At 42.6% G+C, this 22,795-nt stretch overlaps 1 pseudogene; it reads left to right on the forward strand.

Annotated features, from left to right (window-relative positions):
- The window catches only part of LOC117456972 (myristoylated alanine-rich C-kinase substrate-like), a 23,332-nt pseudogene extending 2,660 nt beyond the window's left edge, over nucleotides 1-20,672 (forward strand).
- The last annotated feature ends 2,123 nt before the right edge of the window (nucleotides 20,673-22,795 follow it).

Below are 22,795 nucleotides of genomic sequence, written 5' to 3' on the forward strand. Positions count from 1 at the left end.
ACACACATACACAAACAAAATATAAATTAATTCATCATTACATTAAAGATTGTGCGCAGTTCAAATAATTGGATTAAAACAATGAGGACAAGCCAATTTAAAAAAAAATGGTTTAAAGGGTGATAATTGAAGATGGGACAGATTAAGGAAAGAGAAGAGTGTGATGTAAAAGCAGACGAGAATAAGAGATATAAAGATGAACATGACGTAGAGCAAAAAGATGAGCAAAGGATGGATGGTAACTTTAAAGGGAAGAGAAAGTAGAAAAACGTACGAGAAAGAAAGAAAGATTGAGAATGGGAGTAAGTTAGGACAAACTAAAGGATAAAAGAATGTAAAATGCCAATAGACAGTAATAGGAGATATAATGAGGATATAAACAAAGAGGGTTAAGGGCAGGAAATGAGACAAATTAAAGGAAATGGGCAGGAGGACAATAGTGTAGTTGGACAGTAAAGGGGGGAGGAAGGTTGATAAGTGAACGGAGGAAAGGGAGGAAATTATTAGTTAAAACAAGAAGAGGACATTGATGGAGAGTAAAATAAGGACTGATATAGAGGAGTAAGAATAGGGACAGCAAGGGAACATCTTGAGAAGGGGACATAAACAAGAGTTTAAGAAGACAGGAATAACACGAGGCAGGAAGAAGAAAAATATCAATAGGGGGTGGGTGGAGGAGAATACATTCAAACGGCAGATAAAAGGAAGATAGAGAACATGAGTGAAGACAAGTATATAGGGACAAAGAAATGGGTTAAGACAGAGAAGGGACAGGAGAGATAAGGAAAGAGGAGAAGGGGGCTTAAAGAGAGTAAAGGGAGATGGAAGCACTGAAAAAACTGAATGTATTATGTCAAGAGATTCCCCATAACTCTATTATGTTAGTTGAAAGAAATAACATTAAATATTTGTTATTTACACTCAATATTATTGCTTTCAATTAACTTCATGCAATTATGTGAATTCTGTTGACATAGTCAATGTAATTAAAGTCATCGTTCAGTTTTTCAGTGAGGATTGGAGGCAGAATTGGAAAAAGAGGAGAAACTGGAGGGAAAATATAGGAGACATGTTAGAGGTTAGTTGACAAACTAAAGGATCTGATAAGGGTGGGTGAAATGCGGGGGGGGGGCATTCACGGTCCGCCACGTGAACGCCAGCAAAATGGCAAAAATGATGGAGGAAAAAAACGGTTATTTAGGAAAGCCAACATGGCGACCGCGAGTGGCAAGAAAAGGAGAAATTGTTCAGTAATGTACAGCTGCATTTTCCCCTGGTCACATGCACATCATGAGGGGTTTTTCAATTCGGTGCAGTATATAAAGGCAGCCTGCGCAGACGATTCACTTCATTAACCCGTGCAGGGTTTTGACTGGAATGTAAGGTTTCGCTTCGCATGGCCTCTTTTGCCTTTTCCCCCAATCAATGAGTTGCTGGAGGAGCCAAGTCACACTGATTTAAAGCTCCGTACACACCAAACTGACACCAAGAACACGTCCCGACGGAACATCGGCTCACGTCTCCTGCGTCTTGGCCACGTTTCGCACTGGAACACACCGCAAAGACTTCAGCCGACGGCAAGAAGAACGTACGAACTGCGCATATGCGTGAGTGGCAATAACTCTCCTACCAGCAGGCTGCGGTAGTGTGTATTCGTCATTCAAAAGAGGTAAACAACCGGAAGACAGACTGCGTGATAACCGAGAGAAGAAGAAACAGACTGCGTGATATAAACAAACAACAAATAGCGTGTGGCGTTCCATTTTCACTCTACAGCGAGAAGCTCATGGGGCTTTCCCGAACCTGTGTCGAGAGCTGGAGTTACATGAAATGTTTGTTTGGGTCCCTCACTTCCGTTTCGCTTCTCATGCACTGATTCGATCAGCCTGAACAGCCAATCAGGAGTGTTTTCTTTGGGCCGACGGCCTCCCGATTCAAACATGTCGAATCGGCGACGGAAGGTGTCCGGCACGGCAGAAAAGACACGACGTGGCAGTACACACCAATCTGAGTAGGGCGACACGGCGCTCATCGACGGCCTGACATCTATCAACGGCGAAAATGTGCTTGGTGTGTAAGGACCTTAACACGCTGTTGCAGAGAGAAGTCGCACCTCTGGGTTTACCCCCAAGGTTAATGTTTTTCTTTCATTAAATGTACAAGTTTAAAGTGTTAGCTGTTGTGATCTTTGTTTGGCCTATTAACTCTGAATCACCCATGTTTGGAATGGCTGACGATCATTCTGCACAGCATCTGTTACCCCTAGATTCCACCGGGTCCGTCTGCCGCGGTGTTCACAGCGATCGTGGCCACTCTAGTCAATGGGTGCTATTTCACCAGACGCGCCACGTTTATGGCTAGAAGCGTCCCAGAAGCATCTCGGCGCTGGGCTCCACTAAAAATAGGATGCAAGTCTATTTTCGACGCAACGTGTTCCATAGCGCCGGGCAGGAAGTGGACCGGTCAGAGCATCCATCAATCCCCAAAATAAACACATTTTGCAGACCCTATCCCTCCGTAGTCTTTCAAGTAGGAGGAGAAATGCCAGCGTTCTCCTCCGGTTTACAGGCACTGTGTACATTATATATATAGAATAATTATGATGATGAATGCATTTTCTTACCACTAAAATACAGCAACACATCTTTGATTCATGCCGTTTATAACTGGAATATTACAATTATTATTAACTTTGTCTGTACAAAGTAGCCTGTCCAGGAAATATGCCCAAATCAACAAAAACTGCGAGCCGGCACGCAAGACGCTCCGCTTCTGAAATGCTTCTGAAACGCGCCCGATGGGTAATGAGGTCGGACCAATGGTATGCCATGGTTGAGCGGTGAAGGCAGATACTGTGGTGTGAAGTCTTCAATACACTGTCACTGTTCATGCAGCTCCAGGAGCTCTTTTTGCAGGTTGGTTTTCATTCTGTAAGAAAATGGTAAGGGAAACCCATCAGATGCCTGAAAGGTGTAGAACATCTTTTAGAATGTTTGTAATTTATTAGGATTTGTAATAAATGGGCGGGAACAAAACACCTATAAATGTTAAGATTGTTCTATTACTCAATGAAGTCCTTTCCCGTGGCATTGAACTGATATGTCCAAGACGATTTTGGTACACATTTTTCTGTAATTCAGATTGACTTAATTGTGATCCAAGGAAGCTTTGATAACTATATGGACTACATAAAGAGAAAGGTTCTGAACAAGGCTGAGCCACAAGTTATTTCAATAACTGGCCTGCTGAAGATTTTTTACAGGGTTGGAGAGATCATATTTTGTTTCTGGGTGTTTGTCGCACAAAACAAGTTATTTAATGATGTCCATTGGGACTTGGGAATATGGGATGGAGGTTTTCGGATGTTTTTTTTAGACCAGATGGTGAATGTCTTAACAAGTATAATAATGAACAGATTATTTGATATTGACAATAGTAGCTTGGTGCAGCTTCATTGTTGATTCAACTTCATAATGGTGGTTGTTAGCCTTGTTGGCTGATGTACAGTCCAACATCTAAACAGGGGATACAAAAAAGACAGCAAGATGACATGGTGCACTGTTTAGATATTTCCCAGCAGATACGAAGAGATTATTTGATCAGAAAAAAGAAAACCTCTGCTGGAAGGACTTAGGAGATAACATCAAATCGGTATTAAGCTACACAGACAGATAGCGTGGCCATGGATAAAATATTTAGCTGGCTTTCCAAATCAGCCTTTTCCCTCCCGCTCTGCATGTGTGTGAGTCCCAGCCCCCCAACCCCCAAATCCTAACCGGCATGCCTGTTCACTGTGGAAAACAGGGTCAGGCTGGAGAAAAAAGAGAAAGAGAGAGCGAGCACATGATGGGCAGATAAAGGCTTGTCTGTGTCTGAGGGAGAAGAGAGTGAGAGGAGATGAGGAGGAGGATGAGAGGGGAGGGGGAGGAGGGGGCAGTGTAATGAAGGGGCCTCTCTGTTGAAGGAGGGAGTTGCGGCTCTATAGAAGGCTCCCATGGTGGACAGAAACAAGGCATTTAGTCTGTGAGTTGTCCTCTGTACCGCCATAATAGGCTCTTATAATGATGCCACTATGGACAGGGAGGGGAAAACAGAGAATGTCCCTTTAAACTGCGGGCTTGTTGTGAGGAATGCCTATAGTGTGATGAAGGTGGATGAGCTGTTGGGTCATTGGTAGGAACAAGAGAATGCCTCATCTGGGTGAGTTTAGGGCTCTGGACATGAACAGTTGAACACTGGGGCATCTGATGGCCCCAATTTATATCTGAATTCATATTGTAATGCTGATTTGCTGTTAACATGTCATTTTGGAGTTTTATAACCAGGGTTGTCATTGGTAATGTATTCAATTTAGTTCTCCCTAATCTAAGATGTGGATTAGGATTTGATAATGGTGAATTAGAGGTGAGAGTCAACTCTAGAATAGAAATATTCTATTAATAAAAGTATTTATTTCCAGATTACGGTTGGTGGAAGCTGAAAATGTAAATGTAAATTGACACAAAACACAAACACAATAAACATATTTTTAGCCTAAAATAGGTAAATTCATCTCGATGTAACTTCCAATAATAAATCTTGGTCTTCAATGTGTCTTAAAGTCATTTTTACTTGACCAATCTGTTATGACTGGATGAAAGCTTCCGGTTGATTTTTGGTTGGTTGTTGAAGTTTCAAAATGTATAAACCTCTGGTGGAAAAAAAGTCCATTTATCCAAAAGCCCATCCCTGCAAAAAACTGAAGCACATGGCTAATTATTATGCAGAATAATGGCAAAGGCTTGACCCACCCACATTGCTTCTGATTGGTTTACTATGATATTCCTTCCTGGACCCTCACCAATCTCACTCCTCATGCCATTACTTAACAAATCCAACAAACAGGGCAATGAGTTTTAACCAATCAGATTAAAAATACCATAATAGCAGAGTTTGTTTTTTTAAAAACAAAGGGCCATCAGGGGAAATTGGTGTTTGAAATGAGAGTCTCAGACAAATAGTATTTTGGAACAATGGGCCTTTCAGTCCCTTACTGATCTGACAAAGGTTAACAATTAATTGTATCTATTTCATTTTCTATTGTTTTAGACATCGACAGCATAAGTAATTGTGTTGCCTTAGTGTTAGGTCATGCCTGATTTGAGCTCATTTTTACAAAGTGATGTCCAACCAAGTAAGGAGAAGCGAGATTGTTATACTGTACATTTTTACAGTATTTCTTCCACCTCTGGTTGTTATCGTGAAAAGTGACAGATGAAAACAGGGTTCATGTCCGTTTGCTTTTTGTTGGAATACATTAGAAATAAGTTGCATTTAAGTGACGGGCCTAACACTATTTGTTAAAAGTCCCTTATTCTACTGTATCCATTTTGAATAATGAATTATAGCAAACTGGGTTGTTACAGAAAGAAACAGTTGGAATGAAGGTGTATTTTTGGAAGCAGTAAATGGTGGAGATTTGGCTCCATGGTGCATCTCTCCTCCTAGTTGCCCACAATTTCAGCCTTCCAGACCATTTTGAAATGTGAGTGCTTTCGTTTGGATATTTCCTGCAGCGGGCAGTAATATCGGAATCAATTTTGATTTATCTGTGGATAATGGTGACATTTGTTCTGCCTCCTCTGCAGAAAACGGTTAACAGTTGGTAACCAAAGACAGTAGTAATACAGATCAATATTTAAATTACAGCTGAATACATCAAACCCATTTGTTTTGTTGTAAATGACGCAGATAGTTGTAGTAGGTTAAGGTTTGGAATTAATTAATTTAATAGTTTACTGATGATAACAGGCAAAGCAATATGAAAAGTACCACGGATACGTTTGATCGGTTAAGAAAGGACTCTTCACATTTGACATCAAAAGCATTGATTCGTCCACTTTTCAACTGTAACATTTCCTGGTCAGTCACAAAACATCATGACCTCAGCATTTTTTTTAAATCATGTGACAGCCTTGGATGCTAAACACAAAGACATAGTATTATTATTATTGGCTAACTATCCATTTTAGTCTGTTCCTCTGTCTTTATTGGCTACCTGCTACTACAAGCTGCTATCGACTACTCTTTTATGACTTGTTCACTTATTAAGTGGTGAAAATACACTTAAATTAGGTGGAATCACATACTCTGTTCAATAATTGAGTGGTGTTTTGGTCAGGTAAGTGTGATAGTGAGTTCACTGGGAGTTAACTCAAACCTGTTAAGTTAAGCAGCCGAGCACTACAGCTGGGATGACGGGGTTAAATCCTGATTACGCTCGTGTTGTCATGCTCTGAGGGTGTGGTGGTGGATGTGTTTTCCCGCTCTGAGCTGCTCTCTGTATCGCTTCCTTCACATGTTAACCTGTGTGAGAGCTTGCGTGCAGCCTCTCCTGATCCGTCTGATGGATTTAACAGGCTTAAATCAAGTGTCATGTAATTTGAAACTTTATTGCTTCCTGCAGGGAAAGCTTCTTTCCCCTGCAGACCCTGAACTTTCAGAGGTCAGAGGTTGAGGTCAGCTGCAGTGTGAGAGGGACTACAGCCTGCATGCAGGTTGTAGGGTTCTCCTCGAGGACACATCAGCAGGGAGGGTGGTGGAGGTATGTGGTGGCTAAAGGGCAGTCTCTGTAACATTACATCATCCAGGAGTCCTGCTGCATAATCTGTTATTTAAATAACACTGGAATGGCACTCAGAGAGCGCAGAGGTACGCCTTCATCCAATGCTGCATCCACATGTTTCCCGATTGGTCCCATTGCGTTCAAGAGAAAAGAATATCATGAATTTAATTGCTCAGAGCGTTTAACAAACTTTCGTACTCATTTTTCAAACTATTCCTTTGTTACTTGAATGCAGCAAGAAGGCCCGATCTTGCAATGTTAACTACATTGAAACATCATACGTTTATTTACCCCAAGATTTGGTCCAAATCCAGAAAATGTATTGGTTATTCCTTAGACCTTGCAACCTTTTTCCAATACGTTTCACAAAAATGGCTACAAATAGTTTTACAAACAGAAAAACTGACAAAAAACATAACCTCCTTCGCAGAGGTATCAAAAGGCAACTTCTAATGGATAAATAGGAGGGAACAGATTCCAACGATTATTTGAAATATCTAATCATATACCGACTATTTTATAGATCCATCCCAGTTTCTAAAAGCCCAAATAGACTTTTTTAAATATCATGTTTTGTCATTAGAAACCCTAAAGATATGTACTTGATATATCTGTTGACTGACTAATCATGCGCTTATCGTTGTGGCTCTAGTTCATTATTGTTTAATAGATTTTTGGGGGGAAAATTCAAAATTCAAAACGTCATCCTCATTCTTTCTTTTTCTATTTGCAGATTACCCATGAGCAAACACACTGCTGGGAACTAGCACAAAGATACCTTGCTCAACGGTTTTTTATTTTCAGGACGAACTGGGTTGAAAATAAGTGGACCCTGATAGCAGTGCACATGAAAGCCTTTCTGATCACTCCCAACCCTACTTCCCATGCCAAAGTACAACAGCAGGGATAATAAGGGAGTTGTATTTTGAAAATAGGTCTGCATGGTAAAAAGGCCATGAAAAAAAACATCAATTCAGCTCAAACTTTTCAAGCAGCTGCTTCAGGCAGATTTCACACTAACACAGACACACACACATCGTCTTTAAAGGGATAGGAAATCTGCAAGAATTGAGCAACACATTACTACTGAAAAAAAGATCACAGAGAACGACAATGCAGATTTAAAAGGCTGCAACTTAAAATTGCCAGGACTGATCCAAAATATTTGATCACCTGATGAATCAACAGTCTATCATCTTCGCTGTAAGCCCATATCTTTATCAACCCTAGAAATACAAAGTTAATTTAATACAGCATAGAGAAAAACTGCTGTTTTTACATTGAAGAAGCTGGACTCTTTATATTTTTTGCTTAAAAGATACTTTTGCAGAAAATTGATATCCTATTTTTAACATATCCCATGTCTAAACCCAGCCAACTTGTTTATCCGTCTACTCTCTGACAGCTCAATGCCCATTAGATCCTACTGAGGACGTACATTATTAAAATATACAACCAAAATATTCATATTTTTTCAAAAAAGGCTAAATTCCTAAAACATCTCATTGTTGTCGCTTTTATACATCAGGAGGAATAAGCTTGTTTGTTTGGGACTATTTTCAGCGGTGAAGTGATCCACATTTAGTGCTCTTGTGAGTATCTGGGATTTAGTCAAAATGGATCTCTATACATTTACGGCACAGGTTTTCCGTCGGAAGTGTTCTGTATTCCGTTTGTGGTCGGAGAACTGTGGAATAATCATGCAAAAGAGGTGGAACACTTTGTTTCTGGACAAAAATGGAGGTCTGTGGCACAGAGGATGAAGATATATCAGGCTGTGGATGCATTCTTGACGATAAGAGAAATACCAGACTGTGTCACTTATAAAATGTGAAAATAAGTGACAGACACAAAAGAATGACAAAGACTTATTGGAGGGAGGATCTCGGATAGAATCAGAGAGACAAAATAGGCCCTAGGGACGAGAGAGGGATAGACTGAGTGGTGTGTCATCCCATGGGCTGAATCCAGTTTACATTGGCTGCTCTCCTTGCTCTGGATTAGACCTTGGCCTAATACCTTTACACTAAAAGGCCAGTATGTCCCCTCAGAGGGCAATCTGTCACAGGAACACACAGGGCCATAATCCATAGCAACAACAACAGTTTATCTGGCTGAAGCTTGCCGTGCCAGCCTCGCTCATACATGCTCCATGTTAGCTTTTGGATGCCAATGAAATCATCGCTGAACATTTAAAAAAATCTGTGCAAAGAGAAGACGAGAAGGGAGCTTCAATTGCTGGCAGCCTCCTTTGTTTGGCCAAAAGCAGATTAGCAGGAGTGCCATTAAAATGAGTTAATAGACCAAGACTAAATCAACAACCTTTTTGATAAGCGATGAATTATTTACCAAGAAAAATGTCAATAATTCTATGCTTCTAGCTTCTCTGATGTGAGGAGTTGCTGCTTTTGTCTTTTATCAAACCATTGGCAATAGAATACTTTGGGATTTTGACAACGTTGGTTGGACAAATATATGTCTACCATTGAAGAAAATGAAAAGGCCAAATTACTTAAACGTCAACCCATTAGGAACTGAGGCTGGAGCCACATGAGGACGATAACGCAAACGGACCAAAATCGTTATCAAAAAAGTCTTCCGTCCACACGCAACAGGCACCAGAAACGTGTACGTTCACACGAGACCGCTCAAGAGCGCTGGAGACGCTGTAGTACATATGCCGGGCCTGTAAGTGGCGCTGTAGTCTGCCACAAAAGCAGCGAAGAAGACTTCCCATGCATGGTTGCCCTTCTGTTTATTCTCCGCTGTGGACGCTCTGGCTCTTTTTCTCCCTCCCCGAGGCAAGCGTTTGCTCCTGCTGTATATCTCTCCAGTAGTCCACCAGCAGATGACAAACACCCACCTCTCCGCCTCTTCCAATGGACGAGGGAACCGTGCAGTAGAGTTTCAGTTAGACTTTTTTTCGCCAGTCAACATGTCCGTTAAAGTTTAAATCTTCCGGCCAACATTTGAAAAGTGGCGTTCAGAGGTCTTCTTTGTTATTTATTGAGCTTTAAAACAAATGAATAACGACTCTATATAAGAATAAAAAACGGAGCCTCTCTTTTCCTCCCCCTCTTCTGACAGCCCAGCAGCTGATCACTGAGCAGGAGAGGTGGGGAGAGGCGGGGCTATTGCTTCAACGTTATCAGGAAATGATCGTATAGGGCGTAGACACGGAGCCGTTTGGCCCCCCAGAGCGTTTAGTTCGCAGATCTACCCACCTAGGGACCCGTTATCGTTATCGTTTTATATGTTTCCATGTCGGCCTCGTGTGGCCGAACCGTCTATATGATAGAGAACTGTAGCGGATACGACCGTTATCGTCCTCGTGTGGCTAGGGCCTAAGAGGACGATATATTAACCATCAGCTCCAACAATAATGGTTCAACTAGCAGCTCGTAATAGCTTGTTTTCATTTATCTTACTGAGATGAAACCATTTAACTAACAGCGCTAAGACGGATTTCACTGATTTACATGTACGGGTACAGAAATAAAGTCTACTTAAGAACAGGAGATGTGTGCTTATTGCTCATTGTCTTCAATCAGAAGCATTTGTTTTTGCTTGGACACAACAAGCAAAGAACAAAGATTTAATCAGACCTGACCAGGTAATCAAAGTGATATAAGTGATAAAGCTATGTTTTTGATTGATTTGACAAACGAATGTTACCGTCATCTGGCATGTGTTGGTAGGGTTGATGCCAGATTACAGTCTATAGTTTTGCCCTGCTGCATAATTAACCTCTAAAAGTAATGATTCCAGAACTGCAAAGTGAGCATTTTTGTGTGAATTTGGAGGGGGGGAAATGTGTCCAGATCAGGTTAAACGGTTCATAAAATAATCCTAGAGATATAATTTAACAAACCTGCTGCATCAAACCCTCAAAGTCTGCAGAAGGTATAGAATTCCAGCAGGAGTTGTTGCAAGATCAATTTGTTTGTCTGAGAGCAGGATTGTTCAGTAAAAAACCTTGGGAACAGTGACCGTTTTCCCTTGGACCGAGGAACAATTGATTCGATGTTATAACAGTTTGGATCAAGGATTCTATTGTGTGGCTATGAAAGTTCAGCGGGCTTTGGATTCAAGCTCTTCGGGAATCTTTCCAGTATCATTAGACTCAACTATCTTCAATGGAAGAAAATGAGGCTAAAGTGTTTTGGTGCAACAGCTAAATCTTAAAAAAAGCAGAAGTTGCACTACGTGCACTGTGCATCATCAGAATTTCTCCACTGTGACCAATCAGAAATGGGGATTAAATCCAAACCAAGCAGCTGGAGATAGTTTTTAAAGAAACCTAATGGCTAATAGTGAAGCCATTAGCCACCCGAATGCAACAACGGATCTATGGTTATGACCAGTGGTTCAAGTCTGTTGTACAAAGCGTTCTGAATGGCCACACTGAGAGCTAAGCTTGCAGTCATTTCCGCCTTCTGGATGCATCCCAAGTCTCTCTGCGTGACTTCCGCTTTTGTGAGTCAGTTTAGTCTTGAAACAATGGATTAGACAAAGGTAGATAATGGAATACACATTCTGGCCGTCTCCTCGAAGTTGTGAAAGACAGATTGAGATTGATTCTGCACTTCCCTCACTTGGATCATGGCCAATTCTTGGATTGTCTACGACATGTTCAGATTCAGGCCATTAACATAATACATTTAATTACAGTCAATGTCAGTTTTTCAGTGTATGTCATATTTAGTATGTGCTGATTAGACGCTGTGGTCTTGGGAAACATGTTTCTACGCCTCCCCTCAGATATTTCGTCCGGTCACAGGATCGCTGTCAGGCTCCTGTGAACGACCTGATTAAGGCTGCTCGTTGTATGAACTGCACAAATGAATACGATTTGCTCTCGTCTCGGTGCGGACACAGTTTCCGCTCCGCTTAGCCTCAGTCTGAGCGGTCACATGTTCAATTCCCAAAGCAGCTACTGTGTCCCTCTGCCCTGGAGGGAGAGGTGACGTCACTGTAACTCCGACAGCTCTGTGGAGTGTGAACACTTTGACTGGACCGGGTTCCCTGAAAGCCTGATTTCATTTCATTTGACTGGTTATTTTTATTACAAAATGCTGCGGTCTCTCGGTGTTCCCAGCTGCATATTTTACAAGTACGGCTCCATACATCACCTGGAATGTCACCTTCATACATTTTCAGAGTCATTGTTGCTTCAAAAAGGCTCAAGTCCTCCAGTGCCCTTTAGTTTGAGCTTTAATTTGAACAGTCTTATTTTAGAAATATTATGGAGCCTAGCAGGTAATACTGAAAAGAAAAGAAAATCATAACAATTTGTTGTACCAAATTTCAAATGACTGTGCTCATTATGCTTTTTATTACAAATGTTTTTCCTTTAATTCATAGAATTTTCAAGATAGTGATATTTTCAAGTACTTTGTTGTGAAATTATGACATCTATGTGCAATAGAGAAAGGATGGGCCAAATCCAAGAAGTCATTGTCTCAATTTCGTACAAATGATTAACTGAAGGAAATAAATTAAGTTATAGTGGTAAGTTCTTTGAACGATGGGACTACAAATAAGTTAAATGTAACTTCCTCTCTCATGGAGCAGCTCTTTAAACACCAACTGAACAGGTCTGACTGTTTGTGGTGATCGCATGTATGGAGTGAAAGATCGATTCTGGTTAACTGCTCATTGGTATTTTTGCTGCTTCTTTCCTACTTTGTACTGGAACTGCTTCAAGACAAGATCCTATCTTATCACACACATTCTGCTTTTGAGCTTCCTCTAACAGCCCACTATTCTCTCAGCTCAGGAACCATGCTGTTTGCATTCAGGCACTGAATGATGCCACATCTGCACCACAAAGGGTTTAGCTGGTGTGTGAATGCAGTGGGTTTGAGGACATGTTGATAGCAGTAAGGTGTGAAGAGGGAGGGCTATTATCACAGTGTGAAGAGGGAAACAGTGATTGGCCACTCTGCCACCTCACCATTGACCCCCATTAAAGCTGCATTAACCGGGGGATTAGATTGTCATCAGAGAGTAAAAAACACATGCAGCTGGGAATGCACCCAGGAAGCTCAGAATGACTGCATTAAAGTTATCTGCAGCAGGAGCTGTTTGCTTCCAGAAGCCTTTTCATATCAACAGAGTAAATCCGTGAAGACATGTTCATTGTAGTGGAATATTTACATTGTAGAGGGAAGATTGGTCCTGATTCAGAGGTTATGCACAGGTGGCCTTGCCAGGCTTTACATTTTCCCCTAGAGACAGCTGTTCAGTCTCAACATCTGCGAATAGGCGAAAACTACAGGAAGTCAGTGTCACAGCTGCAGTTACACGTCAATGTCCCCACCTACAGCCAAAACTTGGAACTGCTTTCATTTTGAGTCTTTCGCTACCTTCAGACAATTTCCAAATGTGTATGTGCAACCTGTAAGCAAAAGTTAAATATTGCTAACTCTTCAATACCAAATATGCAAACTAAGACAACAGAAAATAAATGTAAATAGAATGTTTTATTGTATTTGAACTCAAGCACAGATGTTTAGCAAATGCTTAGGATGTGGTGATTTTTTAAGCAGTATTCCTTTTACACCCATGTCCTTTAACAGATGGAAGGCATAATGGTGAATTTTCCAAAAATAATGTATATTTTAGAAAAAATGTGATATTCTTTTTTTCTGTAACTCTAATGGAATTCAGGCAAATACTAACATACATAATAATCAATGGATAATAATACATTGGATTTTCCAAAATCTTCAATAAAACATTTGCAATGGAAAACAGTTGTAATTGTTATATTAACTACGTAGGTGTGTTATGGGTTCCTGGTCAGGGTGTGTGGGCCCATAGAGCTCAGGAGTTTGACACCTGTGGTCCTTCCTTAACCTTGGTCAAAATTCGAGTTGCCTCAACATGGCTACCATCATGATTAACAAATCATTAGTCACGTCAGGCGGAAAATAAATGAAGCCTATTGTTAGTGGGCATTTTGTGGCTTTGTATTATGAAAAATGTTTCCTCATTATGTAAAACATTTGAATCCATTTTACTCAAGACATAATTGCTGTTCAAATTAGTAGATAAACTTAATTTCCAGGCGACAGAGTTGACAGTTAATTGTGTCTCAGTCCAGAAATGGAAATATAAATCAGCTTGTGGCTTTATTAGTCACACAAGAGAGACAGTAACTCAATCTGTATTGTACACGTAATGACCACACAACTCATAACGTGACTGGCATCCCGCTGCTTCCTGTCCCATTGTAATTTAATATATGAACAACAGGTTAACCTAAATCTGGCTACTTTACTGTAACAAGTGATTACAGGATTTAACATGTACAATCGTATTTCTCAGACACAGTTCAATGTCTGCAGGTGGCTTTTAAGTGTTAAAACTGCAGAACCCATGTTGTTTGACATCAATGTCAAAAATGTCTTAGTTAAATGTGACTTTGTAATGAGGTTACGGGAACCTTAGCATTGTCTATGCTTTGTGCTATAATTATATAAAAAGTTGAATTGTCAGAAATGCCTGAACAAGAGATAAAGCCTGACTGGGGGAAATGTACAAGAGTGATACGGATAGACAGATGGAGGTAAATGAGAGAAAAAAATGCAAAACAGAAGAGACGGATAAAGACTACGATAAGCGAGACCGAAAGAAGCCAGTAAGGTGAAGAATGAAGAGAGACTGAAGCATTAACAGAAAGTAAAAAAGGCAAAGAGACAGATGGAAGGAGAGACAGTGATTGTCGGTAAAAAACGAAACGGAGATATAGTTATCCGAAAGGGACACAACTAAAAAGAGACAGAAAAAACAAACATAGAAAGACGAAGGTGATGAATGAAAGGCACAGACAAACTGAAAGACGATTTGTAATCAGCTCATGTCGGCACCACTCCTCTTCTTCCTCCCACCCTGCACCCCCTCCTCCTCTTCTTCCTCCCATCCCTCCCTCCATTTTGTCGTCCTCCTCTGTCTGATGCTGTTCCAACACCTCAGGCTTCAGCCTCTCATTCGCCATCCAACACTCCGCCAATGCTCCTCTGCTGCAGCAGCGCAATCACCAACAACCAAGAAAAAAAAAAAAAAATCAACTGGAAAAAAAGGGAAACCGAAACAAAGACGCCCATGGTGGGGCTGGGTCTCGTGTGGCTGAACGTGACTCAGACAGCTGGGGAGAATCCAGCAGAAACTCACATTAATAAGACTTTAAGTCTGTTTAAAGACGCAGTGTGAGGGATTTGTATTCCTCAGTGTATCGCCGTTTGAGTCATCCTTAAATCAAAAAACGTATGAATCTAGTGAATCCACAGTTAAGATGATCAACGGACTATAAGAGAGGGTGAAACACATTAAACGTTTATTTAGCACACCACTATTGGACAATGTTACTGGCAAGGCATTCTGTTGGTTCTTTGAAGATCTACTGTGAGCTGTATTGACTCAAAAACACGATTAACCTTCAATACAGTCGTTTATCAAGATGAATGTGATCCTCATCGCAAATAGATTCTTCAAAAAAAAGAAATAGAGCAAAATCCGCTGCAGCATGTGCAACATTTTGACAATAATAGCCAGCAAAAGATGAATAATTGATTAGCGGAATAGAAGATGAAGGGCTTCATAATCTCGGTCCAAATTCAGCTGCTTTGTTTATCGTATGCAAACAAAAACTAACTGAAGAGCCAAAATCGCCAGCGTGAGCAGCACTACTGTGGCCTTTAGGATATGATGGATTGAGGATAAATGACTCCCTGCTAAATTAGAGCTAACAGGCTAAAACTCAGAATAGTAAACAAGAGAGGAGGAGGCCACTCATGTAACAGGATACTGTAGTTTGAGAGCCCGTCAGGTCAGGTCATGTATCCTTGCAAGACCGCTGTGTTGGCGACTTTGGTGGGATTTGGCTAAACTGACCCGTTTTTAACCTGGTAATGGACTTGGATCTAAACAAACATCAACAAGTTGAACAATGAGCCTCACAGTTGAGTCTTTAAAGAGTGTTATAAACAACCTTCCAGAAGACTATCAAGATAAATACCAGCAATGATGCACGATGGTGAACATTTGTAGTTTAGGTACAAAGATGTGTTAACATTTTAAGGAAGTCTGGTTAATAATAATAATAATAATAATAATAATAAAATAATACATGAGACTTGTATAGCGCTTTTCTAAAAACTCAAAGACGCTTTGACAGAGAATAAAAAACAACATCCAAAAGTAATAGATGTATAACTTACGAGGTCCATCAGACACATCTTATTGGTTCATATTACACTACAATATAGGGTTGTGCAACTCTCCAGCGATGTTTGGTAATGCTCATTCTATCCCCTAGCTCGAAATCTGCAGCAAAACAACATTCTGTTGAGTGGTGTGACTGTGTGTATTTTGTTGGCCAATGCGGCTCTGGATGACATTTTATTGTTTTGTGGCAAAAGTTGACCGATTTTTTAACAGTTTTGAGCGCCGCAGTGTAGCCAGCAGGCCAATGTGGCAGCCAGTCAACCAGTAAGCCATCCAGTTGGTCGGACAGTCAGTTATGGCAACATCACAGTGAGATTATCTGAGCATGTGATGTATGTGTTTACACCTCACCCTCTCTGTCTGCCTGGCTGTGTTTTGCTCCCTCCTCCGACCCCCCCCCTGTGCCACCTGAGTGCCTTCCTGTCTGCAATCTCTCTGCCTCTCTTCAGTCCTGACTCTCACCTTCTCCTCTGAGAGAGTGTGACTGTGTTCCGCTTAACGTCTGGACTCTTCTCACAGCAGAACAGCCGGTTACTCCACATCAGCGTGTGACTCATAGATTCATTGATCTCGAGATTCATTCATTAAATTCTCTAAAGGTGTTACAAACCAGGCGGGACTGTTTTAAAGGGGAAGTTTCGATTCAATATGTATTACAACTAATTCAATGACAAGACAAAAAGACGCCAATGAATTTATCCTTCTTCACCATGAACACAACACTAGAAGTTTCACTTTTCAATAACACGGCACTATACACCGCTAACAACGCATCACATTAATTTTGCTGGACGCTTTTATCCAAAGCAAACTTACATTAGGTGCATTTCATTAACGAAGAAACAAACTGAAATCGGTGGCTTCTGGGGGGCTTTTCTCAAATGTGGGAAATGTAGTAGATGTTAGTATGAAGAGTCAAAGGAAAGGTGCTAGTTTTTATGGGAAGCCTGGGATCAAATATGTTAGGAGCTGGACCCTATAGGGACTTACAGCCAGGATATTGTATTTAAAATTTGTTTCAGAAAAAAGTCCACTGTATGACTATGCAATACTTATAAGTGAAACGGTTTCCTAAATAACGCGTCTGAGCTGAATGAGACAAACAGAACACGATTTTGAACATTGGGACCGTCACCAGATCAGGGCTGTTTCTGCTGTCTGGTGCAGGTTTTGCATCTCCCAAAACCCCTGCAGCCATTTCATTAATCAGAAAAAAAAGAGTGTGCGTCACATCCGAACACACAGGGTGTGCATTTTGGAAGTGTGACAGATTAGGAGACATAATTGCATTGCATTTCCCATGAGATTCTTTATTTTGTTACACTTCATTTCGCATTCAATGCACAGTCTAGACCAGACTAATTGAGTGTCAGTGTTGATTCCAACTATTAACCATCTGCGACTTTCCTCTCTCTGCCCCTCTTCTCCTCCCTCTTCCTCTTTCTCTCCCCGTTTCTGTTTCTCTCTGCAGAAGTTTAGAGGACTAGTAGGATGCTGAGTAGCCTTCCTCCTCAACACTGTTGTCCGACCTGCTCTTCATGACCTGAGAGCGCCATCACATCGGGAGGAACGAAACACCAGAGAGAGAGGAAGAGGAGGGCAGAAGGCCAGGAAAGGAAGGAAGGAACACACTTTTAGTTTTGTTATCATTTGTTGTCCCTTTCCGAAATGGCGGCGACGGAGGCCAGCGCTGCGCCGGTGGTCCAGGAGGACGGGAAAACCCCAGAGAGCAAGCCGGCAGAAGCCGAGCAACCGGCAAACAACGCCAATGCAAACTCAGAGACTGTCAACAGTGAAGTTGTCGATAAGGATGGCACCGCAGTCAACAGCGAGGTTGTCGACAACAAAGAAACAGTGAATAACGACACAGCGGCAGTGACAGGAGCCGAGGAGGGAGAAGCAGCAGCCAGTGAGGATGCGGCACCCACCCAGAGTTCGGAAGGTGCCTCAACTGCCGAGCCCAAGACCTCTTTCCTGGACTCCTTCCTAAACAAGAGCGGCTTGGGGAAGGTGATGGGAGGAAGGAAGAAGAAAGAGCCAAGCACAGTCGCTGGAGGAGAGGAGAACGCAGCTGAAGGAGGGGAGAAAGAGGGCGAGAAAGAGGGCGAGAAAGAGGGCGAGAAAGGAGGCGAGGAGGCCGCAGCGGCTGAGGGAGGAGCAGAGGGAGTTGCAGAAGGAGATGCAGCAACAGAGAAGGCTCCGGAAAACGGAGAAAAAGAGGAGGAGAAGAAAGCGGAGAAGAAACCGGCGGAGTCTAAATCCACGGTCCGGGATATGATCAGGAAGCCAGTGGCCAGGATCTTCTCCCATCGCAGCACCGACAAGAAGGAGGGCGCGGAACCCAAGAAGACGGTTCGATCCAAGTCCCTGGACCGTATGGAAGATCCCGAAGCACTTAACGCCACTACAGATTCCACCATAGAGGAGGGAGGAGCGGCGGGAGGAGCGGAGGGAAGCAGAGGGAGAAGCAGAGGGAGGCGCAGAGGGAGGCGCAGAGGGAGGCGCAGAGGGAGAGCAGAAAGCACCGACCTCCTCAGCAACCACCAAGCACATGAAACGCTGGCACTCCTTCAAGAAACTCATGGCCCAGAAGGCGCACAAGAAGAGCGGAGGAGGGGAAGATGCGAAGGAGGAAGGAGGCGGAGACTCCTCCACGCTGGACTCCAAGGAGTCGGGGCAGAAGAGGTGGACGCTGAAACGCTCCTGGACCTTCCAGGGCCTGAAGAGGGACCCGTCTATCGTCGGCATCAGCGGCAAGGCCAAAGGCTCCGACAAAGACTCTGCTGACAAGACGGACGAGGAGGCGGCGACCGAAGGAGCTGAGGGAGGAGAGGAGGCCAAGGTGGAGGAAGGAGCAGAGGAGGCCAAGACCGAGGAAGGGGTGGAGAAGGCTGAGGGAGGCGAGGAGGAGAAGGCAGCACGTCAGGAGGAGGGACTGTGACGCAACACGCCAACGAGATCTGGACCTCCTTCAAGAAGCGCGTCATCCCCAAGTCCAAACGTGCAAACACGGAGTGCGTCCCCAGTGGGGAGGAGGAGGCAGCTGCAGCCCCCGCCTCAGGTGAGAGGAAGCAGATAATGTGAACCCTTCGAAAAATGTGCATCTGGTTAGGGCCACTTGTAACATTTGAGATGTCTTAGAGTTTGTTCAACTAAGAGGTATCCCCTCCATTGTCCCTTCCCACAACCAGTCTATACCTGAAGTGTCCGGGAGCATTTCCTGCATGGGTTATGTTTAATACATTGATATTTAAGGACATCTGTAACCTCCATTTCCAGCTTCAAGCAAGAATGTCTGCATACGTGAATAGAAGCAATCACAAGTGGTGCCTGAAGGTTATCCCATCAATTTACAGGGAACCATGTGTGAAAGAGATTCCTTTGGAACATCATTTTGAAGCTCAAAAAGGTTAAGGCGTCCAATATTTCTCAAAACATGCACAGATCAGAGGAGTGTAGCAGTGCTTTAATTGTTCTTCTTTCCTACACCGTTCGTCTACTCAAGACCCCCTCAAGATTTATCTTGTGACACTAGAAAGCGCCCGAGCCTAGGCTGGAAACCACTGCTGCATAGGTATTTTGGCATCCAACAATCCAAGTACCCATCCTTACGTGGTAGGGGTGTAACGGTACACGTACCCGTACCGAATAATTTCGGTACGGGTACGTGTACCTTCGGTTCGGTACACGTGTGTACCGAAGTGTACCGAACGAATATAACGTTAAACGTAAAAAATTGAGAACGTGAACAACTTCTTGGAAGTAATCTCAGGTGCTGCGTCGCAGCATTCAGAGTAATTTGCTCCCATTGTGTTCAACGCAATGGGAGCAAGTCAATTCATTGGACGAGCTGGTCAGAGGGATGCGTTCAAATGTAGTCAGTAATTTGAGGAACTGTCGAAATGGCGAACGCAGATTAAGTTGAGCTCGAAAATCCTCCAGCATCATTGAAGTCTCCGGTTTGGGAACATTTTGGTACAGGCGCGTACGGACCTCGGCGCAAGCGCCTCGGTCCTGCCGCAGTACTGTCGTACCAATAATGACGTTCAAGAACGGCCTCAAGTGTATGATTGCGATTCTATAACACCAACTATCATTGTAATCAACAATATCGTAAAATTATTTCATAATGTGGGCTAATTTGCTCCCAAACCTACGCTTTCTGCTTGAGTTAATCTCCGTCAGAAAGTAGTTCCTATAAAGTAGTTCCCTTGGTAACGCTAGCCGATCAATCGAACACTCCTGCTTCCCCGTTTACAGTTATTGATATAATTATAGTAAATAATATATTATTAACCAATTTATTGAAAACAATTTATTGACAACAATTCTTGAATTAGCTATTTATTTATTTATTTACATATTTAACATTTTGGCTTCAGAATGAAGGTGGATGTTCATGCTGCCATTAAAAGTGCAATTTTTGAAACAGCTTCCATGAACTCCATGCCAGACTTTTTTTGCAGGTGGTGCTGTGGTGTTCACGGGTAGGTTATCGGAAGAGCTTTCCTCCAGTGGCCGTTTCATGGCGTGTCCCGGACCGGCAAAAAGCGCGTTGCTCCACATCTTTCTGTTGTCCAGAGATGGAGCCCAGTAGCTGCGAAGCGATGACTCATTTGTATGCCCGCTAACGGACATGATTTCTCTGGCCTCCAACCCTGCCTCCGCAAGCCGCTGTATGCAGGTGCTTCTGACGCAATGGTTTGTGTAACGCGTAGCAGTGCCAGCCTCTTCACTAATGCGGGTCATCATGGACCCCAGGCTGTTCACCCCCAAGGGCTCCATGCTATACCACACCGCATCCCCAGGCTTCACCGACTTCCTTGGATGGTGGTAAAAGCCTTGGCTGATTCGGGCATTTGCTTTCTTGTTCCAGTTCGAAAAGCAAACTGCAGGCAGTTTGCTTTTCGGCCCAACGGTATACCGTTTTTCTCAGACGCGGAGGGATACTGACTTGTTGTGAAAGGCACGTTCTATTTGACCATTGTTTGATCGTGGAATCAAACACGCCTATTGACCAATCAGAGAGCTTGCTCACACCTATGTGTATAGAATAATAATTAAAAACCCAAAACTAATAGTTTATGTTTTGTGAGTACTAGAACAGTACAGTTCAAATACAGATTATTTCAGTTCATCGAAATGCTGCACCTTAATGTTTATTTTATTATATTTTGTATTTATTTGAGTGAATACATTATTCACAGTTTAATAATAATTAAAAAAAATATGTTATGTTTTATGAGAATTTTTTCTGCTGTACCGAAAACGTACCGAACCGAACCGTGACCTAAAAACCGAGGTACGTACCGAACCAAAATGTTTGTGAACCATTACACCCCTATTACGTGGTCAAAAGTCCAAAACTGTAAGCTGTTTGTTCTGGTCAACACCATTAAAAAACAATGAAGCTGACAGCGTGTTCACATATCTGTCCCTGTACGGGCAGGACTGAGTGGCTCGCTAACTCTGGGGGAGGTAATGTAATTGAACATTCTCCCAAATTAAATATTCAACATCTGGTGTGAAATTCAAGTCACTATTGGCCTCGGTCATTTCCACTACACGGCCTCGCTCGGCTTCGCTCGGCTTCGCTCGGTATGGCTAGGCCTCGTTAGGACTGGCTCACTTTATGGCGCATTTCCATTACAGTTTAGGAACTGGGGTAGTTACTATAGTAACGCAGTGTAGGCGAAGCCGTGACGTCATCTTCAATGAGAACCCCAGAAAAACAACACAGCCGTTAGCTGTAGCACTCAGAGCTCACAGCTCCTCATATCTGTTCAGAAACTAGACAGAAAATGAGGCTAAAGTGTTTTGGTGCAACAGCTAAATCTTAAAAAAAGCAGAAGTTGCACTACGTGCACTGTGCATCATCAGAATTTCTCCACTGTGACCAATCAGAAATGGGGATTAAATCCAAACCAAGCAGCTGGAGATAGTTTTTAAAGAAACCTAATGGCTAATAGTGAAGCCATTAGCCACCCGAATGCAACAACGGATCTATGGTTATGACCAGTGGTTCAAGTCTGTTGTACAAAGCGTTCTGAATGGCCACACTGAGAGCTAAGCTTGCAGTCATTTCCGCCTTCTGGATGCATCCCAAGTCTCTCTGCGTGACTTCCGCTTTTGTGAGTCAGTTTAGTCTTGAAACAATGGATTAGACAAAGGTAGATAATGGAATACACATTCTGGCCGTCTCCTCGAAGTTGTGAAAGACAGATTGAGATTGATTCTGCACTTCCCTCACTTGGATCATGGCCAATTCTTGGATTGTCTACGACATGTTCAGATTCAGGCCATTAACATAATACATTTAATTACAGTCAATGTCAGTTTTTCAGTGTATGTCATATTTAGTATGTGCTGATTAGACGCTGTGGTCTTGGGAAACATGTTTCTACGCTCCCCTCAGATATTTCGTCCGGTCACAGGATCGCTGTCAGGCTCCTGTGAACGACCTGATTAAGGCTGCTCGTTGTATGAACTGCACAAATGAATACGATTTGCTCTCGTCTCGGTGCGGACACAGTTTCCGCTCCGCTTAGCCTCAGTCTGAGCGGTCACATGTTCAATTCCCAAAGCAGCTACTGTGTCCCTCTGCCCTGGAGGGAGAGGTGACGTCACTGTAACTCCGACAGCTCTGTGGAGTGTGAACACTTTGACTGGACCGGGTTCCCTGAAAGCCTGATTTCATTTCATTTGACTGGTTATTTTTATTACAAAATGCTGCGGTCTCTCGGTGTTCCCAGCTGCATATTTTACAAGTACGGCTCCATACATCACCTGGAATGTCACCTTCATACATTTTCAGAGTCATTGTTGCTTCAAAAAGGCTCAAGTCCTCCAGTGCCCTTTAGTTTGAGCTTTAATTTGAACAGTCTTATTTTAGAAATATTATGGAGCCTAGCAGGTAATACTGAAAAGAAAAGAAAATCATAACAATTGTTGTACCAAATT

The sequence above is a fragment of the Pseudochaenichthys georgianus genome, chromosome 13, assembly GCF_902827115.2.
Source record: "Pseudochaenichthys georgianus chromosome 13, fPseGeo1.2, whole genome shotgun sequence".
NCBI classification, from domain to species: Eukaryota; Metazoa; Chordata; class Actinopteri; order Perciformes; family Channichthyidae; genus Pseudochaenichthys; species Pseudochaenichthys georgianus.